General features: G+C 35.0%; 1 long non-coding RNA gene across 1 annotated transcript; it reads left to right on the top strand.

The window, feature by feature from the left end:
• Positions 1–5: 5 nt before the first annotated feature.
• LOC148644510 (uncharacterized) lies at positions 6–1737 on the top strand. Its single transcript, XR_015928778.1, has 3 exons — positions 6–80; positions 1169–1277; positions 1660–1737. It is a non-coding gene; the product is annotated as an uncharacterized LOC148644510 (long non-coding RNA).
• The last annotated feature ends 16355 nt before the right edge of the window (positions 1738–18092 follow it).

The raw sequence follows: 18092 nt of genomic DNA, 5'->3' as shown, positions 1-18092 counted from the left end.
GGATCACGTGATCCGCGCTCGGCCCGATCAGGTGATCAGAATGGAACGCTGGATTGCTGCAGCCTCGAGCTACCTTAATGGTAGGAGTTTCTTATAATCTCCTGCACCTTTCACGTTTTCTTTACAAATTGAGTTTAAATAATCCAGGCAGTCGTGTATTATTAATACACTTAAATGCGTTTTCAACACTGTACTTTTATAGTAAAAGAGGGTAAATATTATTTAGATGCTCATATGCTGCAGAGAATAAAGACTTTTTTATTTTTTGTTGTTCTGTAGCGCCATCTAGTGTTTTCCAAGGAATGATATTACTGTATGTTAAATAAAAGAAGACGCGCGACCTTAAAATTCGAGAATTTAACGTGAATACTGGGTTGACTCCGGTTTCATTATTGCAAGGATACATCTGTGTTTTTTGAGATCATAATTTCATCGAAGAATAAGAATGTACATTTTAATCCAACTCTTCTGAATAGTAAAACATAAGTTATTATTTTACTGCTACATGCTGTACAGATCAATTAAAAGGATTACAGGGGAAGAAAAAAACTTAATTTTAATACTCTCTCTTGTAGTTCTTTTGACCAGCTAATGCATTTAAAATTTGTCAAATAAAAGAAGATGTGTAAGACAACATTGTAATATATGATTTAATTACAATGTTTTCTTCCATACACAATGCTATGAAGAACTGTCCTATTTATATTGTATTCGCTTTTAGGCCTTTGTAGGGAAATAATTTAATTGACCCCTCATTTTATCCAGGATTAATGATTCTTTTAGTGCTAATGTCATATAACTGCAGGGTAGAAAATTCCGTAGGACTGCTCTCTGCATGATAAAGAGATAGTAACTTCAATGCATCGAATAGGTGACTATATTGCGTTTCCTTGCAAAACTATATAAGCTTTATATTTAGTGGCTTTCTGGAAGTCTCCTTTTTTATTGCTTAACATGATTCTTAGTTAAGTAGTCCACATGGCATGTCATTCCTCTTGAAAGTCTGCACTGACAGACATGTTAAGACCCAAAAGGGTTACAAATGCGAGATGGCCATAATCGTTCACTGCAAACCGCTTCTTTTGGCATTAACTGTCTCGACCGAATATTCCTACATTAATTTATGTGAATTGCCAGATATTTGTATTTTATTTTTATTTTTTTTCAGCAATGTGGAGTGCATCAGCGAGTGGTATTAAACATGAGCTACAGCACTCCAGCAGTGGCCTCTGATACACTGTCAATAAGGCTGATAAATGAGAGTAGTTTAATTAAAGGTGAGAGTCGTGCTAAAGACATTGCTTGCACTGCATTGTCTGCAGATCAGGGTTTTGAACGGAACCACAACCTGCCCTGTTTAGATCGAGTGGCAGGGGTGTGGAGGCATCATTTTGATCTGTGTGAGTATCCCACAGGGCAGGTTATTGATAAAGGCATAAGACGCATGTGTTATAGGGTTCATTTCCTATACCAGTATGTCCTGCTTTGTGTTTATGAAGCTGGAGGTGCCCACAAACAACACTGTGAATATTACTAACATTATGTTGTTTAATGTAATATTATTGCCTCAAAGCACTGGGGTCCTAGGTTCAATTCAGGAATTGTGGTGCTACGTGTGTGGAGTTTGTATGTTCTCCCTGTTCTTTGGGTTTGCCTCAGGTGCCTTGCATCTGTTGCTTACTGGGATAGCTCCCCTGTGACCCTAAACTGGATGAAGTGGTTAGAAAATGGATGGATGTAAGTTGGTGAGCAGTCATTTCCTGCATTTGCTTTTTCTCCCCCTTGTAGATGGCCTTTTTTGAAGGGTGAGAAACATCTTGCAATGTCCATCTTTTCTGTCCTTTTGAACATTTTTTTCATGAGTAAAGAAGCTTTGTAGGTGGTTAATCCAAGATTATTAAACTCTGGTCTTAAAAAGATGAGAAATTCACAACAGATTAAGTTGAATTCATAGCCGTACTTGCTAGGGAAACAAATACAGATGTAGACTTATACATTGGCACTGTCCATCTCCAACAATGTTATTGATGAATTTATGAGGTTTGATAAATATAACTTGGACTACTGTATTCATTGACATGTTTTCTAAGTACACTGAGCTCTCGTTCGTCCCTACAAATGGCACTTTAAAGATTTTAGTGAGATAACACAGGAATTGAATATTGTTTTCAGCAAGCTATTCATAAAACAGACTCCTCCGATATTGTTGTCTGTAATACAATGTCCGTTTCCTCGACATACAGTAGCTGCTGAAGAAAACAACTGCCCTCTTCTGGTTTCTAGTGGGAATTGCTCTGTTTAATATGGACCGTCTCTTACAAATCTTTTTTTTTTCAGATTAAAAAAAAAAGACTTGCGCATGTTCCTGGATTAATAAAAAAGAACGGAACTCATTCTTTTAAATCTGTAATTTATTAAGGATAAAAAGGAACTTGAAGATGTAATCCAAACAAAGCCATTGTCATCTTTTTTTTTTAAAAAAAGCCCTGTACTTACAGTAAATGAAGAGGTAAACTGAATAAAGGTTTTAAAATTTTAAGACTAAAGTGCTGCATAGCAGCAATCAACTTGGAACTTACTGTCATTGATACACTCTGTAGGCTCTGCTTGGAATAAATTACATCCTGTGTGGCTCTGATTATTTAATAATACATCTCCTGTTGTAGTGGTTTGGGGGTTTAATTTAGGTCTTCCCTTAGCTGCATGATGATAGCAAGTGCAGTGCAGGTGTCCACTTTTCCCAGCACACTCACGGCATTTCAAAGGAAACATCTGCCTTCCTGTTCCCTAATAAGCCCCAGTGGTCTTTGCTTCAGGGTTTTCAACAGTTAAAAGAAAAAAAAAGTCACAGAGAATATGAAAAGCTGATGTCTGCGCATATCCATCTCTGTCAACAAAAAAAACCCTAAGCTAAGCTTCTCCAGGAGTACTCCCCCCGTCACCTCCCAGCCCCCACCACATCAAACCTGATCCTTACCTTGGAGCAGCCTTTTCTTTACATCGTTTGGGTGACCTGTATACGTGTCTGCCTGGATTTCTGATCAAAGCAAACCATTCTCCACATTTCTTAAGCATTTAGTAGATCTTAGTCACTAGTTATTTCATGTTAATGCCAATTTAAAAAAACAGATGCATGATGAGTGTTTATCTTTGTTCCGCAGCTTATTTGTGTCTACATTGTTAACTGACCAATGCTTTAAGCATCCAAACTTCACATGTAGCAGGGGAAAGAACTGTCAGAGTAAGAGAATTATCATTTTCTGCAATGTAAACCTAAGAATTACCATTGGTATGAAGCACTGAAATCAGGGATCAAAAGCCTCTCTAACCTCTCTCCTTGGTGAAATGCTAAGAACAGTGACTCATATACTCTTTTGGCTCAGTTCTCAAGCTGATTGTTATGTTTTAAATGGCTTTATTAGAAATCTGCGAAGTCTGCTTTACACAATTCTCTATTAAGGTGCAGCATAGTTCTAAACTCCCTTTGCATTTATTTTGTTAGATTTTCAAATAATATGTTGTAGAATTATATTGATACTAGTACTACTAATAATACTAATAATAACCATCATGATCCTACGATGAACGTACGTTGCGTTTCATCCAGGGTATAATCCCTTCTTGTGCCTGTTGTGGTCTTGGTTAGGCTCCAGCAGACCCCTTAACCATATTCTGGATAAATCAGTTTCAATAATAATAATAATGAATTATTATTATCCAGTTATTCAGTTTTCCTAGGTTACAGCTATGGCAGTTGATAGTTGAGATACAGGAGGATTCACTGTCAGTCACTATCAAGAACCTCCTGGATGCATCAGTCTCCTTCGTTGTGGTCTGAGCCACTTGGTTTTAATGGCGATGTCCAATTTCTTTTAGAAAACTTACTTTTCTCATTTTCCAATAATTAACCAATAGTTTGGCCACTGAACAAATCACAACAGTCACATTTTTTATTTGGTCTTGGCCTTACCATTTCAATCTATAGAAAATACCTTTAGTAGAGAGCTGGCATTCAGCCCCGGCAAACTTGTCACTAAAAGATAAAAGTATGACCTCTTTTAAAAGTGGCAATTGAAATGTAAACTTTGAAGTAAATGTATTAATAGAAAAGAAATTGTGGCAGTATAGCTGTCTAATACATTAACAAACCATAGCTAACAGCCAAACAGCAAAGTATTCCAAGGTTTTGCACAGTTCAAATCTTCAACTACTGTACAGTATGTGTTACTTCACTTCTTCGAAAGTTCTTGATACGTTTTTACTGTGGTGCACAAAGACCTTAGCAGAGATCTATGAGTTATGACAATACCCTGACAGTGATAGTGTTGTGTGTGGCTGAGAGGAGAATAGAATATTCCAGATGTCCCTCAACAGCTTGCTTTTTGAAGCGGGGTGATGGGTTGTATCGAATGTGCATATTAACACACTAATGTGGATGGAATGCAGACTGGTGCCAATGTAGTTGTGCTTCAAGTGAGTCACACATTGGGGCTTTAAAGTTATATTTAAAGGTAGAAAAAGCACTGCCTGAAATACAAAACCACTTTTTAAAAAGAATATAAGAAGCCTAGTTAATGTAGTAAACCCAGTCTAGCTGGGTATGAATTTGAAATCACATTAGTTGTTTCAAATTCACCCAACCTAGTTTTTATTCAGACTGTAATTTTCTCAGATCTAACGAGAGAAAAGGGCAGTATAGTTTACTGTATATCAAGTGAGGCCTATGCTAGTCTTGGAGAGTCACAATTGAGGACAAATTGGTCCTCGATTTTTAAGGACACGTAAAGCATGTGCATTTTGATCAGTTTAACAAACAAATTCATTCAGTTAAGTAAGGAATGGTAAGCTATCAATAGGTGCTGATATTTTCATTTCAGTTGTTCTGTATACTACTAAATTGAACGAATCACCTATGCAGTCAGTCAAAATGAGATGATATCAATTTTTTGCAAACTGATGATTTAAGGGTGATCTCCAAGACCTGTTGTGAGATCTCTCCAGGACCAGGACATGGGTTGACCCCTTAAAGTATATGATTACAACCCAAAATGTAGAAGTGTCCAAAATATTTGCATTTCATTGAAATAAGCTGCAAGAGTAGACAATATTTATTCTTCTTGATGTTTACGTACCTGTGTTTTTGGTATAAACAAAACAGTACAGAAAATAATTTTGTCAAAATGTGGCACAGTGCATATTTTAGTAGAAATATATACCATTTTTAATTGTTTTATTATTTTAGATAATACATTTTGGGTCAAACGTGACCAAATATAGAACAAAATAGCAACAAAATGAACACAACAAAGAAAAAAGGAAGGAAAAGGGGCTAATTGAACAGATTTTGTGAAACAATAAAAATAATCTGTCCAGGCAACAACAGTTTATTCATTACCATAATGAAGCTTCTTTGTGCTTGTTTCTAGAAGCACAGTCTCAACAAATGAATACAACTAAGCTGAAGTCTGTTTCAGTCTCCACCTAGCCTGAAAAAGAGATATTTTGTCTATAGTACAACCTGCCAGCAAAAGATGTCTTATGTGAAAATTGATAGCAATCTGGAAACCATCACTGAGCACAAGCAGCCTGCGGTTACATGAGTTAGATTTTAGAACATATTAGGTATATAGAGCCAAATGTGCCCTCTTAAAACATATGTCAATAAGGTCCAGTCACACCAAACGTACTGCTGTGATAGAGACAATCAAGAGCAATTCTCAGCTCATACTGCCTGCATGGTGTTACATCAATTCTGAGATAAAAAAGAAAGTGGATCAACTGGTGTTTGGATATTTGCCCATACTCTGTCCCACTCAATGCCCCACTATCTAGGCTTTTTAGTCCTCTGTCCTGAATATGAATGAGAGAGAACTTTTATGTGTTGCCTCTCTGTGCTGAGAACAAGAGACACATAAGCTTAAAAAAATAAAAGATCCTAATTTATGCTTCCTCAAATGAACTACAAGACACTACTACTACTAATCTTTATTTACATTTCTGTAGAGTAATTAATTCCAAAGGATCCCAAAGTACAGTACTTTACACAAAGGAGCAACTCACTTCACCCAATACTAAAATGCAGCCTCTCCTGGGTGATGCAACAGCATTCTTCACCAGCTGTCCAACTACACAGTAGATCAACTGTAGGAGAGAGAAATTGCTTCACCAAGGGAATAAATGGTAAATTTTAGGTAGACTAGATTGCAGACTCCCAGAACTGAATTTAGCCAAAACACCAGGCTTAACAGAACTAGTTTTATGAATGGTTTGATGCAATTTGTAATGAACAGTCAAGACCTCAGTTTAACATCTCAACTGACAGATGTCCCTTAGTACAGCACAGTGTCCACAGTCATCAGAATATAGGTTTGAAAATTCTGGTTCAGATGGAAGAGTGCCACCTACAGTACTTGTCCACATCACTCACAGCACAACCCAGTTTTCCTTGGAGGTCCGCATCCCCGTTCTGACCGTGGACAGACTTGCTTAGCTTCTGAGATCTGATGAGATCAGACTTCAAGTTGGTGACCATGTTCCTTCAGTGAGATCCAACCAAGTCCCAAACACTCTTAATTATAAATGATGATATTTTAACTAGGTACTGTACAGCAAAACCTTTGTAACATTTTCAGCCAAATCCCTGGATTTTTGTCCCTCCACATTTAACTACATTTAAAGTGTTCTGGACATTTTTGTGGGATTAAAATGTGAATCACGGAAAAAAAAAAGTATGCATTATTTTATTTTTATATTAGAGATTCAATTGTGTTGTGCATATCTTATTTCTGACACTAGATGGTGTGCACAATTTGCTGTTTTACTTGTACTTTGTGGTTCAGTGCTTATATTATCATAAATATAAGAGAATGCTTTGGATTAAGTGCTTGTGATTTACAAAATGTGAAAATATGTAAGTACCAAAATGTAATGTTCAAACAGCAGATTTTCAACTTTTCACTAGATTTTTATATATGTAATCCTGAGTATTCAAATGGCTTATTCAGTATATATTCTTTTGCATACCCTGTTTGTCTTTCTCTTTATATATATACGGTACTGTATATTCTGATGGCAGTGCACTGCTTTTAAAAACAAATTTACCATCTCAAAACTGTTTACTTTCTTTGATGCAAGTTGTAAAAAAACTATTATAACCATGCTGTAAAATATGACAGGAATTAATTCTAAATAATGAGAGGAATGACATATTCACTCCTATTTTATCTTTAGTGCTTTTCATCCAGTGGATTGCAGTCCACCAGAGGGGTTAGTGAATGCTTAGATACAGCAACTCATGTGCTGGCTAGCAGGAGGCAAAGGTCATGCAGGAGGCCACACTAATATTGTTCCTGGATTTATTGTTTTAATTAAGCGGCTGGCAGTTCATCATAAACAGTTTATGGTGTTTTGTGCACAGTGCAGCAATTTTTAAAACTGTTGTTTGAATACGACCATAACACTGCATCTGTCAAAGTTCTTAATATCTGGCAAACAGTTGCCAACAGTTATTATAACAGTACTGAACCCATATTACCAAAGGAGCACTCTTAGTCTTCTAGCCTGTTCTACAACTGACCAGAATTTCAACAGTGAAGTGGCGTTCAGATCACTTTATCATTTGATTATCAGTAAAACATTTGTAATAGACAGATGCTTGCCTAGCATTGAACAGAAGTGAATTTTGTCACACTTTTTCATCTTAAAATATTTGTTGGAGCGCTGTATTTATGAAAAATCCAGATGTGGTACCACCTCTTATGCCAAAGAGGCAGGTAATTCATGATTTTAAGATTCCAGGGGTGATCTGTGTTATACCTATCCCTAAAATTTCAAGGAATTAAGATGAAGAACAAAAGCTAGAAATAAACAATGGATAGCCATAAGTTGACTTTTACAGTACATACACAGCATGGCCACACATAAATATATATGATACAGTATAGCTAGTGTTAATATCAATCTTGCTGTGGGTGTGAGTGTCATTAGGGGTTAGGCTCCAGTAGTTGAGTGAACAGGCAAATGTATGTTCCCTTCCATGCTATACTTGGTCAAGTTGCATATATATCTTATTCCACATTATTTTATTAACTCTAATATCTACACTTCCTATTACCAGACATGCCTTTCATTCAAAGCACAGAGGCACAGTTCTCTAATCTGAAGTGACAAGCTATATACTTTCTTTCAGCCATTACACAGTAGCCTAGAGCAAGGAGCCTGTTTCTTTGAAAATGTTTGAATTAGGTTATTTTTATTGAAGTATTAAAGCAATACTTCAGTTTAAGCTATGATTTCAGTTTCCTATTTTTTTTTTGGAAGGGAGGTGGAAGGTAGAGGAGGTGATGCAGTTGGAATTCAGGAATTCTGTGAACCCCATTTCGCACACTTTTATGTTATACTGAGAGGCTGAGCCATAGGAATAAAACATGGGTTTCCCTATTAACTACATTTTATTTTCAGAACTTATAGAATTTTAGAATTTCGGGACAGTCAGAGCTACAATGAAGTGCCAGTGAAATCAGGCGAGCACCAAATTCCATAAGCTTTCATTCTATTCTGTTGCCTTCAGTTCCATATTTGATAAAATAGTACAAAAGTCAACATTTTACAACAAATCAACTAATTGGTATGAAGATGAAAATTCTATACTTTTGCTCCCTACCTTTGATTATCACTTAATTTTGTGATGCATTAAGGAGTCCAGGTTTACTTATTACTTATCTTTTAATTAGCAAATTTATAAAAGGAAGTATGCACATACTGTATGTAAAATTTAAGTAATGGATTCCAAGCACTGAATTGAGAATTGGTACTCTTATCTACCTCTACATTTTCATTTGGAAATTGTATACATTTCAAGTGAATCGTCTTACCATTTTAAAGGTTTATAACAAGCCCACAGATTTCTTTACATAAATGAGCATCATTGTGTGGGTCACACAATCCAGTAAAAGTTGCTTTCTCTCCATGATCATCTCAGAGGGAGAATATATTATAAACGGAATTGTAATGAAACATATAAAGATGTATGTGCATATACTAAGAATTGCCATCGTAGATTTAGAGTATATTGGGAACATATTTCAAAATATTTCACCAACGTTCACCTGTTCTTTATAAAGTTGAACCTTTGAAAAATAAATTTGCATACTATCTTGCTGATCTATGGTTAATAAATACAAGAGACAGTATTTTAGCCGTTAAGAAAGGATATTGGATGCAAGACATTAAATTACGCCCAAAGCTGCACACTTTAAATTTTTTTCTGATAGAGCAATCTTTTGGGAACACATATATGCTTCTAAAAAGTGCAAACATTAAGTGCTTGATTCATGTGTTGACACATGGCGTATCCAAATGTTCAGAGGATCTCCCAGGAATGAAAAGAACATAGCAAAATCATCGCCAAGGGAATTCTACTGAGTGAATATTTTACAGATGTACTTCTTGTATATTTACACAATAATTTAGTTTTATGGCTTTGTTCTTTACCTCTCTTAGCCATTTTTCTTTTATAATGCTATTAAATTCAGAAGCCTAATACAAGTACTGTACATAGGCTGTGTTGAAAAGAAAGCACAACAACAAAAAGATTTTTCATAATTCCTATGGGTTGTACATGCTATTGAATAAAATAAACTCAGAGCCAAGACATTTTAAGGTGTTGCAGAACTTTATTTATATATCTTTTTTCTGTAGTACAAACTGATGGCAACATTTCAAGAAAGACACTTCAACTTTTTATTGGGATGACATTAGTTCAATTGCTTCAAAATAATGGATAAGCATAATCTGATTTCTCTCAAGCACTTTTAAGAGACCTTTTTTCCTTAAACCTAACATAGTTCAGTATTTTAAAGAGCTGACCTGCTCAAACTGCTTGAATGAGCTCTGCATCCTTGCTGCTGATGGGGCTTAATTGATCAGGAAAGACAAGGGGAAGATTCCCATGTTCAACGCGAACACTGACTTGGTGATGAAGAGAAAAGGGTAATCTTTTAAGGTAAGGGGTTTTGCCAAAGTGTCCATGTCTTAAGCAACTTAACTGATTTATTAATTTGCATTCATAGGCACAATGAAGGATCCACTAGAATCTCCATGGAACATGGTCTCAGTATGTGAAAGGAAACTATGAAGCTGTATCAAAGAAGGTGCATTTTCAGAGTTCCTTCAGGAATCATTCAATAGATCTTTCCAGGTTTTCCTATTGGATATTACTGGAGTGGCAAGGGCATGACTGATGTAAACCCAGTTCCTTTGTAGACCTCCTGCCATTCCTGCAGCAAATGTACTGTACATTGTCTTGGAGACACTATACTGAATAGCATTTAATCGATGATATTTTTCCCCTTTATTCCATCAGGTGTTATAGTTCTGTTATCATCTGCTTAAGACCTTCTTAAACTGTTAAGTCAGTGTAATTAAGCAAATTATTATTTCAATTAAGTTATCAAGTCCTGAATTGATTAGGTAATCAAGAATCGAGGGCCATCCTCTCAGACTATGTGGTACTCCAGTATTGATAGCACATCATGGGCTTCGACCCGTGGAAAAAAAGATTGCAAATCTCACGCAGTCCCCCCAAAATCCTTTGGAACAATACATACAGTATTCCCTGTGCCTTTAAATTCAAGAGGGACATCCCTGTGGTCTTTTGTGAACTGAATCTTCCTGTAACTGACATAGATGATATGGAGACTATTATCCTTTGTTGACATCTTAAAAATAATTTGAGTACAAATATTAAAACCTTTTTTAGCACAATAAAAAAACTCCATGCAATGCATAGCAGAAAGAGTGAGAAGTGAAATTGCTGGGAAAGACATTTCTGACAGTGTGTGGATCTCTGTGTGTGTTTGTGTGTGTCGGGTCTCTTAAGTCTTCAAGATATGTTTGAACTCTTGTTAGTTTGATTGGCATAGAACACAGACCCTGGTTTTTGTAATTGCTGTGACAATCGGAATCTGAGAGACAAAAGAGTAGAAGAGCCCCAAAGGAGACTCTGATCCAAATGATGTCTGATGATGTCACTTTGTAGCAAATCAGTGCTCACTCATATAAAACTTGACATTACTTTTTAACTCAGAGCTTCTCTGCTCCTGTTCTTTGGTATGCTGATGGCTTGGTTCTTAGATTATTCACAATATCAGATTATTGGAAGAATGTTGTAGGGAAACACAGAAACACAAAATATTTTAAAGTGTGTCTATTTTAATGTGTATTGCCCAGTTAAGCAATGCCTTTTAATACAGAGACACAATAATTAGGTACATGTATAAGGTCACTCAATCATTGGACATTGTCAGAGCATTGGAGAAAACTGGTGAGTGAGAGCAAAGGAGAAATATCTGTGAAGTATCTGCTGGTCATCAGAGGCTTTTCGAGAACTTAAACCACAAAATGTAGGCAAGACATTTCAACGACAGTAAAGATTGCACATACATTTTGTGTAAGGTACTTACCAGTCTGTAAAAACCAGCTCATCTCATCTCTGTGAAGATATCGCAAGAAGCCAAAATAGTTTCTTTTAAAAAATAAATGCAATTAAAAAGATTTCTTAGACAGACTTAAATGTTTTCGTACACAAGTCTAGAGGTGTAGACCCAGGCTAATTCCTATGCAGGGAAGGGTGTCTATGGCTAAAAACAAACTTCACTTGTTTTGAACCCGCCTTCCAAATGACAATATTCGAATGTGTTTTACATTATGTTAAATAATATTTGGACAAAACTGAAGAAAAGAGACATATTACACTGAGAATCAAAATACCGCTACACAATATATAGGTGTATAATACACTGTATGGTGGGTTATATATATATATAATATAGTATAGAATATATCTTTAATTGAATTTAATTTGGAGACAGTAGAAAAACGCTAGCGTACACTTGTATTTCATTCTCATAGGTATAAAATATTGTGCTCTTTTGATAGCCGCCTCTAGGCGGCAGTATAGCCCCGTGTGCACACTCAAAGGATATAAGGTTGCCAGCAGTACTGACCTTTGTCAGGCACGAAAGCCTTTCATTTATCACCGCTTACAAGAGTCGAATGAACGTATTTAGCTGTGTTTTACTTCCCACTTATATAATATCTGGTGGCACGAGAGGAAAATGAAAACAATTGTTCTTATGGGAAATTTATGTGCTTCATCAGTAAGTGTGATTTCTGCGGCTCTACCAATGTGGCCACTAAGGGACTGGTATTGCATTTTAGGTCTTTAGGCAATGGGGGAAGTATGTTTCCCATTTGCCTTGGAAAACAAATAAAATGTCTTTTCCCTTTTCCCTTTTACACTTCTTCCGCATTTAAATGCACCTACTTTTGGTGTTGCGTTGATTTTTTACACTTGTGCTTTTGTGTTCTGAAATGTATGTCTTTTACGGTTTTTCTGCATACCTCAGGTGTATTGCCAACTTCCTTGTGGAGTAAGTGAAGAGGCTTTTGTAATATTTTCATTTGGCTGTGAAAAGGTACCAATAGCAGTTGTGTTTTCATTACAGTGCAACAGTGGGGAAAACAAAACAGGAGAAAATAATAAAAAGAGAAGAAAATATTTCTGCTATCATAGTTAGACATAATTAGAAATAAATGATAGTTCTGTAGGTACTATACAAAGGTATAACTATTTTTATAATTTTGTCAACCACGTATTAATAATATTTATCTAATATAACCTACAAGAACTCATATACGGAGATTACTACTCCTCTGAATGTAAAATTCATAATGAGATGCATATTAGACATTTTAATGATGCTTTAATTCCATGTGATCACTGAAATAAAACAATCGTATATCCCGCATATTGTACAGATTATTTGCACATCAAAGAGATAAATCCCAAAGCTTGTGGTTGTTGCTCTCCTCACATAGTTTTCACTGTCTTCTTTCTGCTATTTTCTCCAGTGGTTGTCTTGAGCATAAGTCAAGTTGCCCTTCTTCATGCGGTAGAATCAAAATGAATGAATTATCTCATAAGTCTTACTGCATTAAGGATGTTTACAGAGGTCATCAGTGATCGTTTCCCCAGATATTGCGAGGTACGATTGTTGTGTGCGCTTCATTTTAGAGGAAAAGTAGTTTCCTTTTTGAACAGGCAGACTTCGTAATTGCGACTTATCTGGATACACAATCAGTTTGCTTCACAATATCAGAATGCAGTTGAGCAAACCAGAGTCACAGACAAAGTTTGTTTGTGGTCCTCACAAAAGTAGAATTTCTGAAGCCCCTTTTCAGGTCAATATCTCCTCCTCTTCAATTATTACATTGATCATTAAACGAGTTGACCTTCAGGAAATCTCAGATTGAAATAAAACAAGTTGCTGTACAAGCTGTGGCCATCCCTTGGGGGAGCAGAGTTAAATACTGTATACAGCACAGAAAAACAAAACAAATCCAGTACACACCGTCAAATGTGCAAGAAATCTGTTGATGTAAATATAGTTTAATTTTTATTTCCTTCAAAACTAAATATTGCTATTAAAATACAATTTCTGGAATTTTATGGAGAATTCAATTTCATCCTACATGTAATATTATTTGTACAGTATATGTGCCCTTTAAACATATGATCTGTCATTGTTATGTGATAATTCAGGAAATGCTTGAACTATGCTATGAACACTATCCATAGGAAATTATAAACAGCACAGGAAAATTAGACTTACTTTTGTTGTATCCAACTCAAAGCAAAAAAAGTTATAAATTACAGGAACAGTCTTTTTTTGGGTTGCTCAACCATGAAACTATTCTCCTTCAGCCTGTAAAATAAATTGCTTATTGATCAGTGACTATTTAAAAAACAAACACTGAAATACCCATGCATGTAGCAAAAATGAATACCCTAGACTTATCACAAGGGAACATTAATTTTTAGGTATTAATGTATTCATTAAACTGTGGATAGAGATGTTTGGTGTTATGCCAACACATATTATTCCATAGTATTATTTATATTAATATTTTTAATGTAAAAACTTTAGGTTTTCAGGTTACTTGACTTGCCACTGTGGGGTACAACACAAGCATGATAGTATGAATCCAGTTACCATATTTATGACCTTGGTAAAGAAAACTTTTCTGAAAACAGTATTTAAAGGGCCTATCATTGAACATCTCACATGTCAGGAATCTGGCATGGGATTTATGAGAAAGAAGGAGATGAGAGATAGGACACCATTTTTAAAACCCCAGGTTCAAATACAGTGGGTGTTTTGATACAGTGTGTTTTGTGTTGAAAACTGGATGAATTGTACAGAATAACTTTCTCTCTCCTTAACAAAAGAGAAATAAAGCACAGTTTATTTAGTAGTTTGGCATTATGTTGGTGTTAAACTGAACAGTTTTATCATTCTAACGTTTTTTACCAAATACTAAACTTTAAAATTTAGATCTCTTAATTTAAAATTTTACTGAGATGCACTTAAATAGGTATCATTAACGTTCAGGACAGAAGTGTCTACCTAATAAACAGTTATTTATGGCAAATTATTGCCTAATGTATAAAATTAACAGCAAGGACCAATTAAGATTTATACATGATGTAAACCACATTTATTACATTTACTTAAAGTATTTAGTGGCTCACATTTTCGTATAAAACATGTTTTTATATATTACAGTTTATGATAAAATGTGTAAGATTAACAGCTCATGGTATGTTTTTGTTTTTGTGATTTATGAGAGCAATAAAATATGTTTATTGGACTAGTGAAAAGAATTCAATGGTAGACTTTTAAGTGCTATATTTACCTAATGTATGGATATAATGGGAAAGAATATTACCCTGTAAAGCAGAAATTATCACTGAAGTCAAAGAGTCAAAATATTTACTGCAATAAATCTGTCTTTAAAGTTGTGGTTATTACAGTTATAGGACATCACAACAGCAGTTCTTTTGTGCTTAATACGGTTTGATAAATGGTCATTTTAAATGGCTTTCTTTTTCATCGGCACTAATTTAGTGTAAATTGCTTGTGTACCTTTTAAAACAAACGCTTAGGATACCACTTTGAAAGTGTTACCAGCTTAGGGAAGATTCGTTGACTGCAGCCAGACAGATGGTGGTAGAAAGTTCTACTTTTTCCCATTAAGAATGAACATTACATTTTTCCCTTCTTCCTGCTTATTCATTGTTGCTGCAGAGGTATTCAGCTAGATATCACAATAAATACAAATGTGTTTTTTAAGAACCAAGCCCATTGTTGAGAGAGATGAGGTGGTACGGAACCTGCACAACAAATTATGTGCTGCGGTGATGAGGTTTTTCTTGGGAATCTCCAGCCCACACTAGCAGGAATGTGCAGTTAAGGTTTGATCCGTTTCTCCTTTTTATCCATGACCCCAGCTAATGACATCTTTGGCTGCTTTTATGCTCTTCCTGTATGTGAAATTCATGATTTACATTCACAAAATCAAAATTGGATACCATAGCACTAACAAAAATGTCTTGAATGTAGGGATTTGCGCTAAAGAATAGCATTTTACAATTTATCATTTTATATGAGTATTGATACAGTGTACAGTGTTGAACATTGAATTTTTTAAATAAAGCTAAGCATTTTGTGATTTAGGACTCTAGTAGAACCCATTGCTGCATAGCAATATTAACTATTTGGCTTAATGAAATGATTAAGTTTGTGCATATACAGTACATGAAAATTATATATTTGATGAATAAATATTTTCGCCCATTCTTTTGTATATACCTTAGGTACAGTATGTAAGAATATATCAATATACTGTATTATGTGTTGTATATACAGTACTTGTGTATATGTGTATCACTTTGAGTAAATATTTTAGGTCTATAATTATACCAATGCATATATATTAGTTCACTTATAAATGAGTAGGTCTACCTTTATTTAAACTTTGCATGATTCAGATTTCCAAAGAATTTCTCCTCATCCAAATGCTAAATGTTCACAACCTTATAGCACACAATCAGGTATACAGTAATTTGGTAAATTACCAAATTAATTTAGTACAATTCTTCCAAGAGGGTACAATTGTCCCTAAAGTAATTTAAATCCTGATTAGCAAGTAAGGTTTTTCCTTTGTACTATACAATCCCTACAATTCCAGGATGTTAGCCATTGCACTAACAGGAAGAAAAATGTCTTCCAGCTAAAAGTTCAATAAAAATTCAGTTGCGTTACCAATTACAAAATCAAAACTTTTGTACGGTCTGAACAGGAGGGAAAGAGCACATGAAATCATCAGAGTCATTTAACTCTGGTTAGTCAAGTTGTGAAAAAAAAGTACTTTATAAAGATTAGAAAAAAATATTTGAATTATCTTCTGGACGAAAGGTTAAAAGTTACCAAGGGTCCATATTTACTAGAGTGGCTTTTGGGAAGCAGTTACTGCAAGAATGACTAGTGACAGAGACTAAGGTGTTTTATACTGTATATCATTGTATATGCTAGTGTTCACAAAGGCTGAGTCTTCCAGAGCAGTTCAATCCAGATTCTATCGTCTGAGCCAGAGTGACTAGACAGACATGCTGCAGTCTAGAAACTGCTCATAGATTGTTATAGCCAATTCTCCCTCTCATTCTCCACTATTTTGAGTCAATGATCTTACACCTGGAAAATGTAATAGGTTCACTCTGTGTATTTCATTAAAGGTGTGTGTATGGGGAGGAGAGGGGTGGACTTTCCAGGTTAATGTAATGTGATAAATAATTAATTTCTGTTTGGTTGAAAATACTCAACATTAGCTGCCTTTGGGACAGTAAACAGCAGTATTTAAATTAAAATAAATTTATTTTTAGAGAGCTCAGAGCAGGGGGTTAAAATATATTGATAACTTATTTCATCTCCAAGAATCCTATTACTGTTTTTTTTATAAGAACATATTAAGCTTATTTAAAGGGAAAAAAAAAGAACAATTTAGTTCTATCTGGGAAATGTATTCTTGCATAGAGTTTCCTGTATGAAAGGAAGGTATTTCTTTATATTACTTGCCACCTTCGCTGTATTTTGGTTGCAGATTCAAGTATTTAGTTTGTGGGTTTTCGTACTGACAATATTACATTTATGCCTGTTACTGAATTCTTTATGCACAGAGAGTTTCTGGATTTTTGACTAGAAGTCTGACTCAGCCAGAAGTTTTTTTTCCTAAACCTCATTTGTTGTTTATAGGTCAGAAAAAATAGTAGTTTGTCTATCTCAGGGCAAGCAAAAAACAGATGTTTATTCTAGAAAACTGAACTTAATACTTTAGGGAGCCAAGTGAGATATATTTATAGACAAGTGGAGTATACAATCAAGAAGTATTTGTCCTCAAGTAAGAAAAATATGGTTTCAGCAATATTTTGTGACACCAAATAAAAGTAATGATTGATTATAGCTACAGAGAACACTTTGTACTAATTTCATCATTGCTGAAAAATGACAGAGGTACTTTTGTACACAACAGAAAGCATTGTTTCTGCAAAGCCTCTTACAAGAGTTGTCAAGAAAAATTAACACAATTAACTTGCCCTTAGGTGTTTAGTTGAGTTTCAGGTTTGTCACATTGCAATTCTTTTATCCAGTGACAGAGAAAAACAATCTTTTTCTGCAGTTTGTTTTACTATGTTATCCAAGTAAATGTCTTTTGGTTTTTGAAAACGCAGTACAAATTCCTGTCATTGAATCAATACTCATTGTGCCTTGAAAAAAGACACAAGTGTCAACATGCTCATACTGCACTTAATATGTCTTCATCAATTACAAAGGATGCCAGTCATTTTCTTTATAAACATTTTCATACTGAGGAATATTACTGCGATGTCCTTGCACCACAATGTCCTTGGAAACATAAATAGAAAATAAAAGACAATAAACATTAAAGAAAGCATATAGGAAATATTCTAGGTGACAAATGAAGTAAACTATCCCTGCATAAGACAGGATATTTAATGCTAGTATGAGGCAGATACAGTTACCCACAAAGCATCTATTCATACTTTCATTCTACAAATACTTGAAAAAAAGGCAATTCTACTATACAATGTGTGATACATTGACACTGGCAGAGAGGAGCTATCTACTAAAATGATCGGGGACATACTGAACTGGCTTAAGATGCCATAAAAT

Source organism: Lepisosteus platostomus, chromosome 20, assembly GCF_059453375.1.
Source record: "Lepisosteus platostomus isolate fLepPlt1 chromosome 20, fLepPlt1.hap1, whole genome shotgun sequence".
Taxonomy (NCBI): domain Eukaryota; kingdom Metazoa; phylum Chordata; class Actinopteri; order Semionotiformes; family Lepisosteidae; genus Lepisosteus; species Lepisosteus platostomus.
Note: the sequence above shows the minus strand (reverse complement) of the source record. Positions and strands in the feature narration are given on the sequence as shown.